The sequence below is a fragment of the Ranitomeya variabilis genome, chromosome 1 (genome assembly GCF_051348905.1).
Source record: "Ranitomeya variabilis isolate aRanVar5 chromosome 1, aRanVar5.hap1, whole genome shotgun sequence".
Classification (NCBI taxonomy): domain Eukaryota; kingdom Metazoa; phylum Chordata; class Amphibia; order Anura; family Dendrobatidae; genus Ranitomeya; species Ranitomeya variabilis.
The window spans coordinates 870,064,085-870,077,584 of record NC_135232.1 but is presented as its reverse complement, the minus strand read 5'-3'; the positions used below and the strand labels follow the sequence as shown (position 1 = coordinate 870,077,584).

Sequence of the window (13,500 nt, the reverse complement as noted above, 5' to 3'; positions counted from 1 at the left end):
GTGCAGATTTGATGCAGATTTTACCTGCATAAAATCCTGACCAAATCCTGATGCAATCCTGAACGTGGACACATACCATTAGGCTATGTGCACACGTTGCGGATTTCCTGCGGATCCGCAGCATTTTTTGTGGTGCAGAAATGCTGCAGATCCACAAGTGATTTACAGTACAATGTAAATCAATGGTAAAAAAAAATGCTGTGCTAATGGTGTGGAACATTCTGTGCAGAAACGCTGCAGATTAAACGAAGTAGCATGTCACTTATTTTTTGCAGATCTGCCGCATTTTTGTACCCATTCAATTATAGAAATCCGCAGGAGTAAAAAAACGCAGTAAATCCGCAGTATATCCGCAGAAAATCCGCAGAAAATCCGCAGAAAAAAAACGTGACAAATCCGCACCTGCATTTTCTGCCAAGAGATGCAGAATCCACACCAAAAATTCCTAAGCCTAATCCGCAACGTGTGCACATAGCCTTAAAGAAATTCTTCTTACAAATGTAGGAAGGTAGGCCTGGCCCTAGTCAGCGCTGGTCTCATTGTTTTTATTGTCACCCTCCTCTATTATATTGTGCAGTATAGTGCTTATAGGGCACTTTTTTCTTGAGGCAAAAATTATATTTTGGTAAAATAACAAAATAAATCATACTCACCTGCTGTCACCCATGTGGATCCAAAGAAGGCTGTTCCATGGTCTGTGCTGGCACTGGGAAGTGATAACTGTGCTGTATGTGAGGAGATTGCCATGGACAAAAGACTATTGGACTAATGCACAAGGAGTCCATGGCTCTAAGGGATGCAGACTTTTTCTAGCATGGAGCACTGATTGCATCGATATTATTGTTGTGTTTTATGTGAGATTTCTTGCTGTGTTTTATTAGAGATTTGCTTGCTTGTTAGTTTAGCCTCAGGAATTAATGTTTCCATTCAGTGACAGCAAGAAGATTACGACATTCTTGATGGATCTTATGTATACCTAAAGGTACCGTCACATTTAGCGATGCTGCAGCGATCTAGACAACGATGCCGATCGCTGCAGCGTCGCTGTTTCGTCGTTGTGTGGTCGCTGGAGAGCTGTCACACAGACAGCTCTCCAGCGACCAACGATGCCGAAGTCCCCGGGTAACCAGGGTAAACATCGGGTTACTAAGCGCAGGGCCGCGCTTAGTAACCCGATGTTTACCCTGGTTACCAGTGTAAATGTAAAAAAAACAAACACTACATACTTACATTCCGGTGTCTGTCGGGTCCCCTGGCGTTCTGCTTCCCTGCACTGTAAGCGCCGGCCGTAAAGCAGAGTGGTGACATCACCGCTGTGCTCTGCTTTACGGCCGGCCGGCGCTGACACAGTGCAGGGAAGCAGAACGCCGGGGGACCCGACAGACACCGGAATGTAAGTATGTAGTGTTTGTTTTTTTTTACATTTACACTGGTAACCAGGGTAAACATCGGGTTACTAAGTGCGGCCCTCCGCTTAGTAACCCGATGTTTACCCTGGTTACCAGTGAAGACATCGCTGAATCCACATCACACACGCCGACTCAGCGATGTCAGTGGGTGATCCAGTGACGAAATAAGGTGCTGGCCTTCTAGCTCCGACCAACGATATCACAGCAGGATCCTGATCGCTGCTGCGTGTCAAACACAATGATATCGCTATCCAGGATGCTGCAACGTCACGGATCGCTAGCGATATCGTTGTTAAGTTGTTCAGTGTGAAGGTACCTTAAGGCCAGACAGGAGATTGCTAAAGGTTAAAGCAATCATTCTGTTAATCTCATCAGTATCTCAGGGTCTCAGGCCATTGTTCTCCCAGCCACTGGGTCTATTGTTTGGATGAGGATAGTAGACCCAGGAGAGCCGTCACCACAAGGGGGTTTCACATGCAATCCCAGGTGATGGGGCTCAGCCTTAGTGAGTCACCCCCACCAAGGCACAGTTAGCTTTGAGAGAGGGGTTGCTTCCCAAACACCGGGCTCAACTCCGGGTGTCAGCTTGGGGTATTGAGGAGACTCACGAGAAAATGTTGTTAGGATGACGTTGAGGGGAGAGGATCTAGGCTGAGGTCCTGGAGCCAAGGATGGATGGCTTATGGAGTTTTGGAGATCGATTGTCGGCTTGGCTGGATCACCATGGTACTCTTGAGGAATCTGTCCTCTGAATTTCGGGAACTTTCTTAAAGACTGTTAATGCTGGGTACATGGACATCGGCTGTGTTGTTTTCTGGAGGAGTTTGGACTGTGACTACACACTATACTGGCAGGAGATATGAAATCTGTGGGCCAACCAAAAGTAGGGAGACAGTATCGCCTGGAATGTAGGCAGTGGGACTATCGGCCCCGGGGAGGGAATCTTGTGGACTGGGGCAATATATTTTGGACATCTACCTGGATTTGTTGTAAGGAATAAAAATAGTTGCATGGTTAACCTGCCTAGGTTATTATTACAACCCACAACCTCAGATCCTCATACTATCCTATAAAGGATATGATCACTTCAGATTCTGCAAAAGATCACACAGCAACTGCTGATACTGTGACAACAGATGAGTATGATTTATTTTGTTGAATTTGCAGAATGTAATCCACCCTCCAGTTAATAAGCACATTTCAGATCAATAAACTATCAAAAACTTTATTGTGCCACTTAGAAAATATTCCACAGAACATTGAGAACATTAACATAATGCACCAAAGTCTGCAACGCAGCAACAATAAAAGGAACTAATCATGTTTTGCCACTTAATGCTAATGAGAACTAACACACAGTGGTCCTTAGAAGAGGTGCCTAGTAGAGAACAGCAGGCAGGTGACCCATAATGAGTGGCAGATGCTCCCCATTCTCTAGTCCTTGCAGTGCTAACAGCATCTAGCTTAAGCAGCAAATCCTCTCCCTTCCAAGCTACAACAGACAAAAAAAATTCCAAACATGTCTTTACACTTTTTTAATTACCTTTTGGGATTAGGTCCTGCGTGGGAAGAGGTGCTCAAAACCTACCCCCTTAAAACCTCTGGTATATCTGACTCAAAGTGTCAAAAAAGGTCAATGTAGTCATGTCGCAGTACAGTCTGTAGGGTTGTGTAACATGGAAGCTTACAGGAGAAAGAAGCAAAGGCACACATTATCCCCAACAGATGCAGGACAGTACGTGACAATAGTGAGTGGGCATGATTGTCTGTTGGCCCATGAAAACAGAACATGGAAGATACTGTTACATCCCCTTACCCGCTCAAATTATCAAGACAAGTAACATCAACAGGTCTTGTTAAGTACACGTATACATAGCTGATAAAATTTATTATTTCTCCTCTCTGGAAAATCCATCAACATTTTGGTGTTGACTCCCTATTTTATATTGTATAGTGAAGTCGAAGGGTTGACAAGCCAGTCTTGATTTTTGTGTTCCCCTTGTCTTAATCTTGGGTTACTACATTTACAAATTGGAATTTTTCTTCCCTCATCATTTCTAAGAGAATATCTGCAGGCAGGCCACTCAACACCCCAACCATGTATTACTTGGCCCTAAGCCAAAGTCCGGAAAATCATGTTGTCAGGTCAAGGTTGGGAGGTCATGTCAGTGTGATGTCATCTCTTCCTCTGCTGAAATTACCTGTAGACAATGGATAGGCCAATTTGTTGTAGATTCTCCATGGTTCAGTAAGCTTCTGCAGCTTCACCTTCTATAAGTCACCCTACATGATGGACCTACTCCACGTCAGGTAATTCCATTAATTGACATTGGCATTCCAAGTCATTGGAAGAATTCCTTAAACTCTTTACCCCCCAAGGAGGTTTGCATGTGAGACCCCACAAGGAGGTTTGCATGTGAGTGACCAGGCCAATTTTTACAATTCTGATCAATGTCAATTTATGAGGTAACTCTGAAATGCTTCAACAGATCCCACAGATTGGGAAAAAAAAAGGAAATTTGGCCAAAATTTCGAAAAGCATTTTTCAAACTTTGAATTCTTATGACCTTAAATCAGAGAGATGTGTAAGACACATTAGTTAATAAATAACATTTCCCACATGTCTACTTTATATCAGTACAATTTTTTAAATATTTTTTTTTTGTTAGGAAGTTATAATTGTTAAAAGTTGACCAGTGATTTCTCCTTTTTCCAACAAAATTTACAAAACAATTTTTATAGGGACCGCCTCACATTTGAGGTGACTTTGATGGGTCTGTATGATAGAAAATACCAACAAGTGACATAATTCTTGCTGCGCTTCTCAAGGTGCCCAAAGCCACATGCAAGAAGTTTCTTAACCCTTCAGGTGCTTCACCGGAATATTTGGAATGTGAAAAAAAAATTGCATTTAGCTTTTTTTTCACAAAAAATTTACTTTAGACCCACCTTTTATTATTTTTACAAGAGTAACAGGAAAAAATGGACCCCAAATTTGTTGTGCAATTTCTCCTGAGCAATACAATACACCATATGTTGGAGAAAACTACTGTTTGGGTGCACGCCAGGGCTCAGAAGGAAAAGAGCGTTATTTGACTTTTTGAATGTATAATTTCCTGGAATCATTATCGGATGCCATGTCCTGCTTGTAGAGCCCATGATGCTCCTAAATAATGCAAACCCCACACAATTGACCCCATTTTGTAAACTATACCCCTCAAGGAAAGTATTTAGATGTGTGGTGAGCACAGAGGTTTATAACTTTGAGCTGTGAAAATAAAAAAATAACATTTTCCTAAAAAAAATTGGAGCTAAAATAATATTCTTGTATTTTCACAAGAGTAAAAGGAGAAATTGCACCATACAATTTGTTGTGCAATTTCTCCTGAGTATGCCACTACCACATATATGGGGGAATACTACTTTTAAGGCATAGTGCAAAACGAAAAAGGGAAGAGGCACCATATTGGAGTTCAGATTTTGCTGGAATGTTTTGAGGGTGCCATATCACATTGATAGAGCCCCTGAGGTGCCAGAACAACAGAAACTCCCTATATGTGAACTCATTTTACAAACTACACTCCCCAATGAATTAATCTAGGGGTGCAGTGATCATATTGACACCTCATGTGCCTCACAGAATTTTATACCTTTGAGCAGTGAAGAAAGAATAACTACATTTTTACCAGTAAAATGCTGTTTTAGTCCCAAGTTTTTAATTTTTCTAAGGGCCAATAGGATTTTTTTTTTAAAAGCAAATGAAGGTCCATCTTTTCTTCAGTGCACCAACACACTACATCTAATCGGGAAATATTTTTCAGGCACAGTGCAAAGCTCAGAAGGGAAGGAGCACCATATTATAGTGCAGATTTTACTTTTTTTAACCCAGCTTATGCTCTAGGAGACATGCACCAGTAAGTTATGTGGGCTCTCATCTCTTCAGAAATGCCACACATGTGGATGCTATATATGGTATACTGTAGGGCTCAGAACGGAGGGGGGGCATTTGAATTTGGGAGTGCAGAATTTGCTGAATTTCTTTTGAGGTGCAAGGAGCCATTTCACTTTTCTAGAACTTTTGTATTACCAGTAATGAGAAGTTCCCAATATTTCCATTAACAGATGGCTAATCTGAGTGGGAACTTTCTTTTTTTATGGATTGATTTGAAGATATTATTGGAAACATTTAACATAATGTTTAAGATCACATTTATCCAGCGCTCGGTGCTGAGCACTTTGGGGTTTCCATCTAAATCTCTGAGTGACATGATTCAGATGAAACCCTCGAGGGATGCATTCAATATAATAAGTCCGCAGAGATACTCTGGACTCCATCTGGCCCCTATTCATCATTTTCCTTTTCAGAAGTGCACAAAACTGTGGCCGGTGGCCCTGTATGCAGTCCTAAAAAGACAGAAATCACTGAACCACAGGCCACATTGTATTCATAGTACCTCCATCTGCCTCATTATAGGGAATCTTCCGACGTGGATTCCGTCTGAATCATGTATTTCAGAGATTTACATGGAAACCTCGATGTAAGCACTCAGCCTAGTGCGGAGGATAAATTTGAGCTGAGCCTAAAGGTACCGTCACACTCAGCGACGCTGCAACGATATAGACAACGAGCCGATCACTGCAGCATCGCTGTTTAGGCCGCTGGGGAGATGTCACACAGACAGCTCTCTCCAGCGACCAACGATCAGGGGAACGACTTCAGCATCGTTGAAACTGTCTTCAACGATGCCGAAGTCCCCCTGCAGCACCCGGGTAACCAGGGTAAACATCGGGTTACTAAGCGCAGGGCCGCGCTTAGTAACCCAATATTTACCCTGGTTACCATTGTAAAAGTTAAAAAAAAACACAACATACTCACCTTCTGATGTCTGTCACGTCCCCGGCGTCCACAGGGTTACGCGCTGCTGCTGAGAGCTTCCTGCACTGACTGAATGTGTCAGCGCCGGCAGCAGCGGTGACGTCACCGCTGTGTTCTGTTTTACGGCCAGCCGGCGCTGACACAGTCAGTCAGTGCAGGAAGCTCTCGGCAGCAGCGCGTAACCCTGTGGACGACGGGGGACGTGACAGACATCAGAAGGTGAGTATGTAGTGGTTTTTTTTTACTTTTACAATGGTAACCAGGGTAAATATCGGGTTACTAAGCGCGGCCCTGTGCTTAGTAACCCGATATTTATCCTGGTTACAAGTGAACACATCGCTGGATCGGCGTCACAGACAGCGGGTGATCAGCGACGAAATAAAGTTCTGGACTTCTAGCTCCGACCAGTGATATCACAGCGGGATCCTGATCGCTGCTGCATGTCAAACACAATGAGATCGCTATCCAGGACACTGCAACATCACGGATCGTCGTTGTTCTCACTGCAAAGTCGCTTAGTGTGAAGGTACCTTTACTACGATCGTTTTGAGGCAGAATAAACAAAACAGTAGGTGAAGAATTGCTTTTATTTATTTTTTACGCTGTTCCTCATGCGGTTTAACTGATTAGGTGACTTTATTCTTCAGGTCGATGTGATTACAGTGATACCAGATTTATCGCTTTTTATATTTGGCTGCTGTCACACACTAAATGATGCTTTTTATTGCAAAAACTTGTTTTTGCATCACCATATTTTGAGACCTATAATGTTTCCATATTTTGGCCCACAGTCTTGTGAGGGCTATTTTTTTGCTGTACGAGTTGACATTTTTATTGGTACCATTTTCAGGCACATGACATTTTTTGATCGCTTTCTACAGCAATTTTTGGGAGGAAGAATTAACAAAGACCAGCCATTCAGGAATTTTTGGGGGAGTGAGGGGGTGGGGGGTGTCTTGTTCCATATGTGGTAAAATTCATAAGGTAGATTTACTTTTCGAGTCAGTATGATTGCAACTATACTACAGTTATATATTTTTTATGTTTTGGCGCTTTTACACAATAAAAACTATTTTATAAAACAATAATTTTTTTTGCATCACTTTATACTGAGAGCTATAACTTTTTTATTTTTCTGCTGATGGAGCTGTATGGTGACTTGTGTTTTGCCGGACAGGATGATGTTTTTAGTGGTACCATGTATATTTATATTTGTCTTTTTTATTGCTTTTTGTTACACTTTTTGTTCTTCAGTATGATGATTAAGCTTTGTTTTTTGCCTTGCTTTTTATTTATTTTTTTATGGTGTTCACTAAAGGGGTTAACTCCTGGGACAGTTTCATAGGTCAGGTGATTCCAGAAATGCTGATCAGTGATGAGCGAGTGTACTCGTTGCTCAGGTTTTCCCGAGCACGCTCGGGTGGTCACCGAGTATTTGTAACTGCTCAGAGATTTAGTTTTTGTTGCCTCAGCTGCAAGATTTACAGCTGATAGACAGCTTCAATACATGTGGGGATTCCCTAGCAACCAGGCAACCCCCACAAGTACTCATGCTGGCTAGCAGCTGTAAATCATGCAGCCGTGTCAACAAAAACTAAATCTCCGAGCAGTTACAAATACTCGGAGACCACCCGAGGAAGAACCCAAGCTTTGAGTACACACGCTCATCACTAATGGTGATACCAAATATGTGTACTTTTATTGTTTATATTTTTTTCATAAAAATATATATTTATGGGTAAAATATAATTAGATTTTGTTTAATTTTTTATATACATTTTTGCAATTTTTTAATCTCTTTTACATTTTTTTTAATTTTTTTACTCTGTGTCACTATAGGACTTTCATTTTTTGTAGGCTGATCACTTGTATAGTATGGGGATACAGCAGAATCCCTATGCTATGCAAACTGTCAGGGCTGCACTGTCAAAGTTGCTCTGAGCATGATGGAGCAACTTTGCAAGCTTTGGTGACACAGTTATCATTCATGACGATGGGTCACCATGGCAACGATCGGGACCCTGCTGGGTGTACGATTCAGGGACAGAGGGGCTGTCTTTCCTCTACTTACTCTCGAAATTTGAGTGTTCAATCGCTAAATTTAAGGGGTTAAAGTACAATGAATGGTCAGAAACAGCTGACACCGGGCGGCAATTGTGGACGCACAGCCCTTGTGTGCACAAAATCACCGGAGCATATCCGTACATCCCAAATCAAAAAGGCCCAGGTCACATGGACATATCGATACATCCAAGATGGGAAAGGGGTTAGTATCCCCCGCTGCTTCATTAAATGGTTTAAAGTCTTTGTGGGACACTCTTGGGGAATCCCTCATAGTAGGTGTTTTGCTGAATATTTGGCTTTGGCTTCTAGCTAAATCTACAGCTTTCTGAATTTCATGAGCTCTCATAATTGCATCCTGTTTTTCCTCAATGTTAGCTTTTTTCAAAAATAATGCCATTTCCTTCTACCACACAACTTTTCCAGGATTTTACTCTCATTGCTATGGGAATTCATCTCTACTGCCTTCTTGGATGCTAAATTTATCAAAAACCTAGATTAGTTGTTCTTTGGGCTGTCCTTTGTAACTGACTCCTAATTCATTTGCTTTTACTTGTAGATTCATCACAGTCCTGTATCCACAGGTTCAGGCTTTATTCATTGCTAGGACATAGTTTTCCATTCCATGCTCTTATTCCACATCTTCCAACCAATTTCTGATCAGACATGTGACAGAACATGCAAAGATGTCTGATCAGTAAAGAACTGAAGAAACATTATTGTGTCACTTGAATTATATCCACAGAACATAATTTTCAATAGTCTGTGACACAGTAATATTACAAAGATAAATCTGGGGGTGCCACTTGGTAATCAAATGCCCACAAGAACTAACAGTGATTCTTGGAATTGCCAAAATCCAGCAGATGATCCCCAGTCACCAATAGGTCATGGATCTAGCCTCTTTAACAGATCCTTGCCCTTCCAAGACAGAACACAGAACAAGTCTAAACTTGTCTTTACACTTTTTATGCTGAGTGGGTAGAAGTGCTCATAACCTACCCTCTTAAATATCTGGTAAATGTGACTCAAAATGTGGAAGAAGGTGAATTACATTGTGTCCCAGGACAGTCTGTAGGGTTGTTTATCAGGGATGTCCCCTGAAAATACCCCTCTTCCCTTTTGATTCACCACAGAAAATGCCAATGGAGGGCTGGATTGTGGAATAGTCCATATAGATAGCCTATATATGATGCACTGTTACACCAATAACACTACCCTAGAAATTAATGTAAGAGATTGCAGGTGCAGGCATCAGGGATCCTTTGTGCAACCACACAGGCTATAAAGACCTGTAGTGTCTGACAGATTGCTAATCCTTTAATCCATAAGTTTTGTCCAGCATATAGAAAAATGTGTTGAAGAACTACTGTCCACCATATGAACATAGCAGATCTGCAGCCACTGGAAATAAACAATGAAGGTTATTGTTGAATGACTTCATGTAAAGGTCTTAAACCCCGTAACTATATTTGAAAATCTAACTATTTATTATACAAGAAGTAAACTATTAGTTGAAACCATAATAAATATTTGATTTAGACATTTTAATTATTTTAGATCAATGTTAAATATTATAAAGCTGAGTAAGCAATAGAGCAGTAGTCTGCAACCCATGGCTCTCCACCTATTACAGAACTAGAACTTCCCTCATGCTTGGAGTTCTAGTTTTGCAATTGCTGAAAATAATAGTAAAGTAACATTAGTAGTTCATGAACTATAAAATTAACAGCAGTAAAATATTTCTACTAAATGTTATTCTATGTCAAAGAATATATTCTACTCACATGTTAAAATGTCTACATTTATCTTAGATATACTATTTTAATAAATTGCTGATGTACACTGTAACTGCTGGACATCTGCAGAATTGACACAACCAGATCAGGATTGTTGGTTTGCATCCAATGAACACTCTCTTGTCAGCTATAAAATATAGGCAAGGGAATTTTTCGCAGATGTTGAGATAGATATGGCAAGCTTTCACATGAAATGGACTGAAATTAGTACTTATAATGCACAGTTTAAAATGTAAACACCGAAATATGATAGCTTCATAATAGTGAAGTAGAAAATAACATAACTATTATGTCAAAGAACTGTTGTTAGAGCCCAGGGAATATGAGGTCTGTCAGCACCTTGCTATCATGCCCATTATTGTCATAAGACCAATTTTAGGCATATTATAAAATGACTGTAGCGTAGGATAAAATAAAAAAAACTATAAAACTCTTTAAACACGTAGTGATATTGCCATTTTAATAATAATAATAATAATAATAATAATAATAATAATATAATTATTTCAATTGTTCATCCTCACCCTTTAAAAGTGATACATTTGCCGAACATGGTACATTGTTATTGGTATATTTGTGGGATTCATAAACTTTCATAACTCTTTTTTATTACACTTGTTGGGAAGAGGTAAAGTGAGCAAAAACAGTGATTCTGCCATTTTGGAAAAATATGAGAAAACTATTTGGATATCCTATTAGTTTGGACAATTAAAGACTTGGTGATGCCAAATTTTTTTTTATTATTCTTTAGACTTTGATATTTATGTTTTGGGATAATGGCAATGATTTGCAGTTTTATGTATTTATTTACTTTCACATTTTTTACTAGTTCCCAAAAAGGGCTTGAAACTGTAATCACTTTATTACTTGTACAAGTATTGCCATCATAAAACATATGACCTTTTAATGATGCTCAGTCTTTGACTGGGCATTCTAGATTTACAAAAAAGGCAGATACCAAGGTCTAGATTAGGTCCCCAGTTCAATGACATCATTAGTACTCATTGATCCTGTCACTGGGGTGGCAATGAGCAGCAGAAGAGTATAGTTCCAACTGCAGCAGTTACTTTCGGGTGCCATCTGTATAACAAAGCTAGGCTCAGCCATCTTTGGAGTTGGAGCAACGTCTAAGTTTGTTCTATATACAGTATGAAATGCATACCTCTTCAATACATATATATATATGGCGGATATAGCTAAGAAGTTAATGTGCCTTCATATAATGCCTATGCTTTTCACTTCTCTTATTCTTGCATTGTTTATGCATTTATGTATATGTTACAAGAATGTTTGTTTGATACAACCATTCAAATAAATCACACTGAGATAAGAACTGTTATAAAGCAAGAGAGTGATAAGGAGAAGGAAGGCACACTTGAAGCAAATTTTTGAGCTTCTTTAACCACAAAAAACTATATTCAAGGCGCCAAAGTGATCCTCTGACTAATCCTTTGTGGAGCAATAACATATAAAATTTATGCAATAACATAATAAAATATGCAACATTTCAACCACAAATTGGTCACAAAATGGCCTTTATCAAGCCAAGTATAGAAAAACAATGCAACATACAAATAAGTAGCATACAGGGCTATTTATACAGAGGAACAATTAGACCATTCCTGATACTGCTAGTCCCATCTCCCCAGTCAGGCTAACACTGAATACAAGACATATATCACAAAAATTAAAACTACATTTTAAAAGAAACAATTCATATATGGAGAGGTAATGTATCAATAAAAGATTGCTCTGATTATTTGGATATATTTCTTTTTGGATCTCTTGGCAGCAAGTAGGAAGTTGCCCCAAGGGAGCCCAGAGTTAATGGAGGGGTGCATGGGAGGTCAACTTAAATTACTGTGAGCTTCCATGGTCAGTGGTTTTCTTGGAGGATAGATGAGCCCTTACCTAAATCATATTATGCATCTTTGAAAAGAGCTAAAGCATGCCGTCTGGAAAAGGCAACCTTCAAACACGAGACAACTGGAGCAGTTTGCTCTTGAGGAGTGGGCCAAAATACCTGTGGAGAGGAGCAGAAGTCTCATTGACAGTTACAGGAATCGTTTGATTGCAGCGATTGCCTCAAAAGGTTGTGCAACAAAATATTAAGTTAAGGGTACCATCATTTCTGTCCAGGCCTATTTCATGAGTTTTATTTTTTTTTAATTTTGTGGAAGCATGGTTGAAAAGCAATGTCTGACTTTCATTTGTTCATTTTCATAGATTATTTATTATTACTTTTGCCAGATCCAAGTTTCAGTGACCATTGTGGGGTTTTCTGTCATTAAACGAGGGGTACCAACAATTTTGACCATGTGTGTACATAAAGTATCTCATCCATATACCTTAACAGGACATATGGATAGATTTTTTTTTGTTAATGAGGAACCCATCTAGTCGTGTTTTACCCTCACTGCATGATACATTGGCCTCTTCTCTATATTTTCACTGATGTCTGTTTTGCAGCCATAAATATAAAAATGGAAATTTTAAATCAGCCATATGCATTATATTTCATGCTTTTTTATTTATTTTTATAACAAAATATGAAGAGTAAATAAATGTTCATTTTGCCATAATCATTCCTATTTTATGAAACATGTTTTAGGAAGTGTCCTTAGATGGAAAGGGACATCATGTATCAACTGTGATAATTGTTTTTGCATGTTGTTATATTGTTATAGTTTTACCCACTTAAGTCATTAGGAGTAAAATTCAGTATAACTGCAATTAATAGAATATCCCACTGGACTTGTGCTGGCAGATTAGCATAAGAGGATCTGCACTTCTCAAGTTGTGTTTTACAGTAAAAAAATATTTGTGTGGGACATTGTGGACTAATTAACCTTATGGTGACTCTGTGGGAGGTTTGCAGAACCTGACAATATCCCTTTTACGCTATGTCTGTTTATTCTGTTGTTTATATAATTATGGAAGTATTTCTTTATTATTTTCCATAGGTTCCTCTTCAGAGCTGCATTCTGCAATCTTAATGAACAGTCACTTGACTCATCGAACACGAAGGCTTATGTGGTTTAACATAGTTTTTAATATAGTAACAATTTTTTGCTTGATTATACTGTAGTTTCTTCTTATTGTTTGCTTTATACAAACTAGTCCAATAAACTATTAGTAAACAATTGTTTAATTTATTTTTCTTCGGTTATTTTCCTTTTATAGAGAAGCTTTCCTGTCTTAAACATTAAAGAATCATAAATAAGAAGTAAGATAAGATGCTGCTTTGAAGGTGTTTCAAATGGAAAGTATACTTTTAGCAAACTTTGCATAAATCAATTGAACAGGCAGCTATAAAAAACGTAATTAGTGATGAGCGAATATACTCGTTACTTGA

The 13,500-nt window shown here is 39.3% G+C and overlaps 1 protein-coding gene across 6 annotated transcripts in view; it reads left to right on the top strand.

Moving 5' to 3' along the window:
- STPG2 (sperm tail PG-rich repeat containing 2) overlaps nt 1-13,290 on the top strand; it is a 1,269,209-nt gene extending 1,255,919 nt beyond the window's left edge. For 4 of the 6 annotated variants that reach the window (XM_077277546.1, XM_077277523.1, XM_077277515.1 and 1 more), the window contains one exon: nt 13,109-13,229. The gene's annotated coding sequence lies outside the window, so the exon portion shown is untranslated. Of the gene's footprint in view, nt 1-13,108 lie in introns of all 6 variants that reach the window. The other 2 variants (XM_077277541.1, XM_077277534.1) reach the window with 2 other exon arrangements.
- Nucleotides 13,291-13,500: the final 210 nt, after the last annotated feature.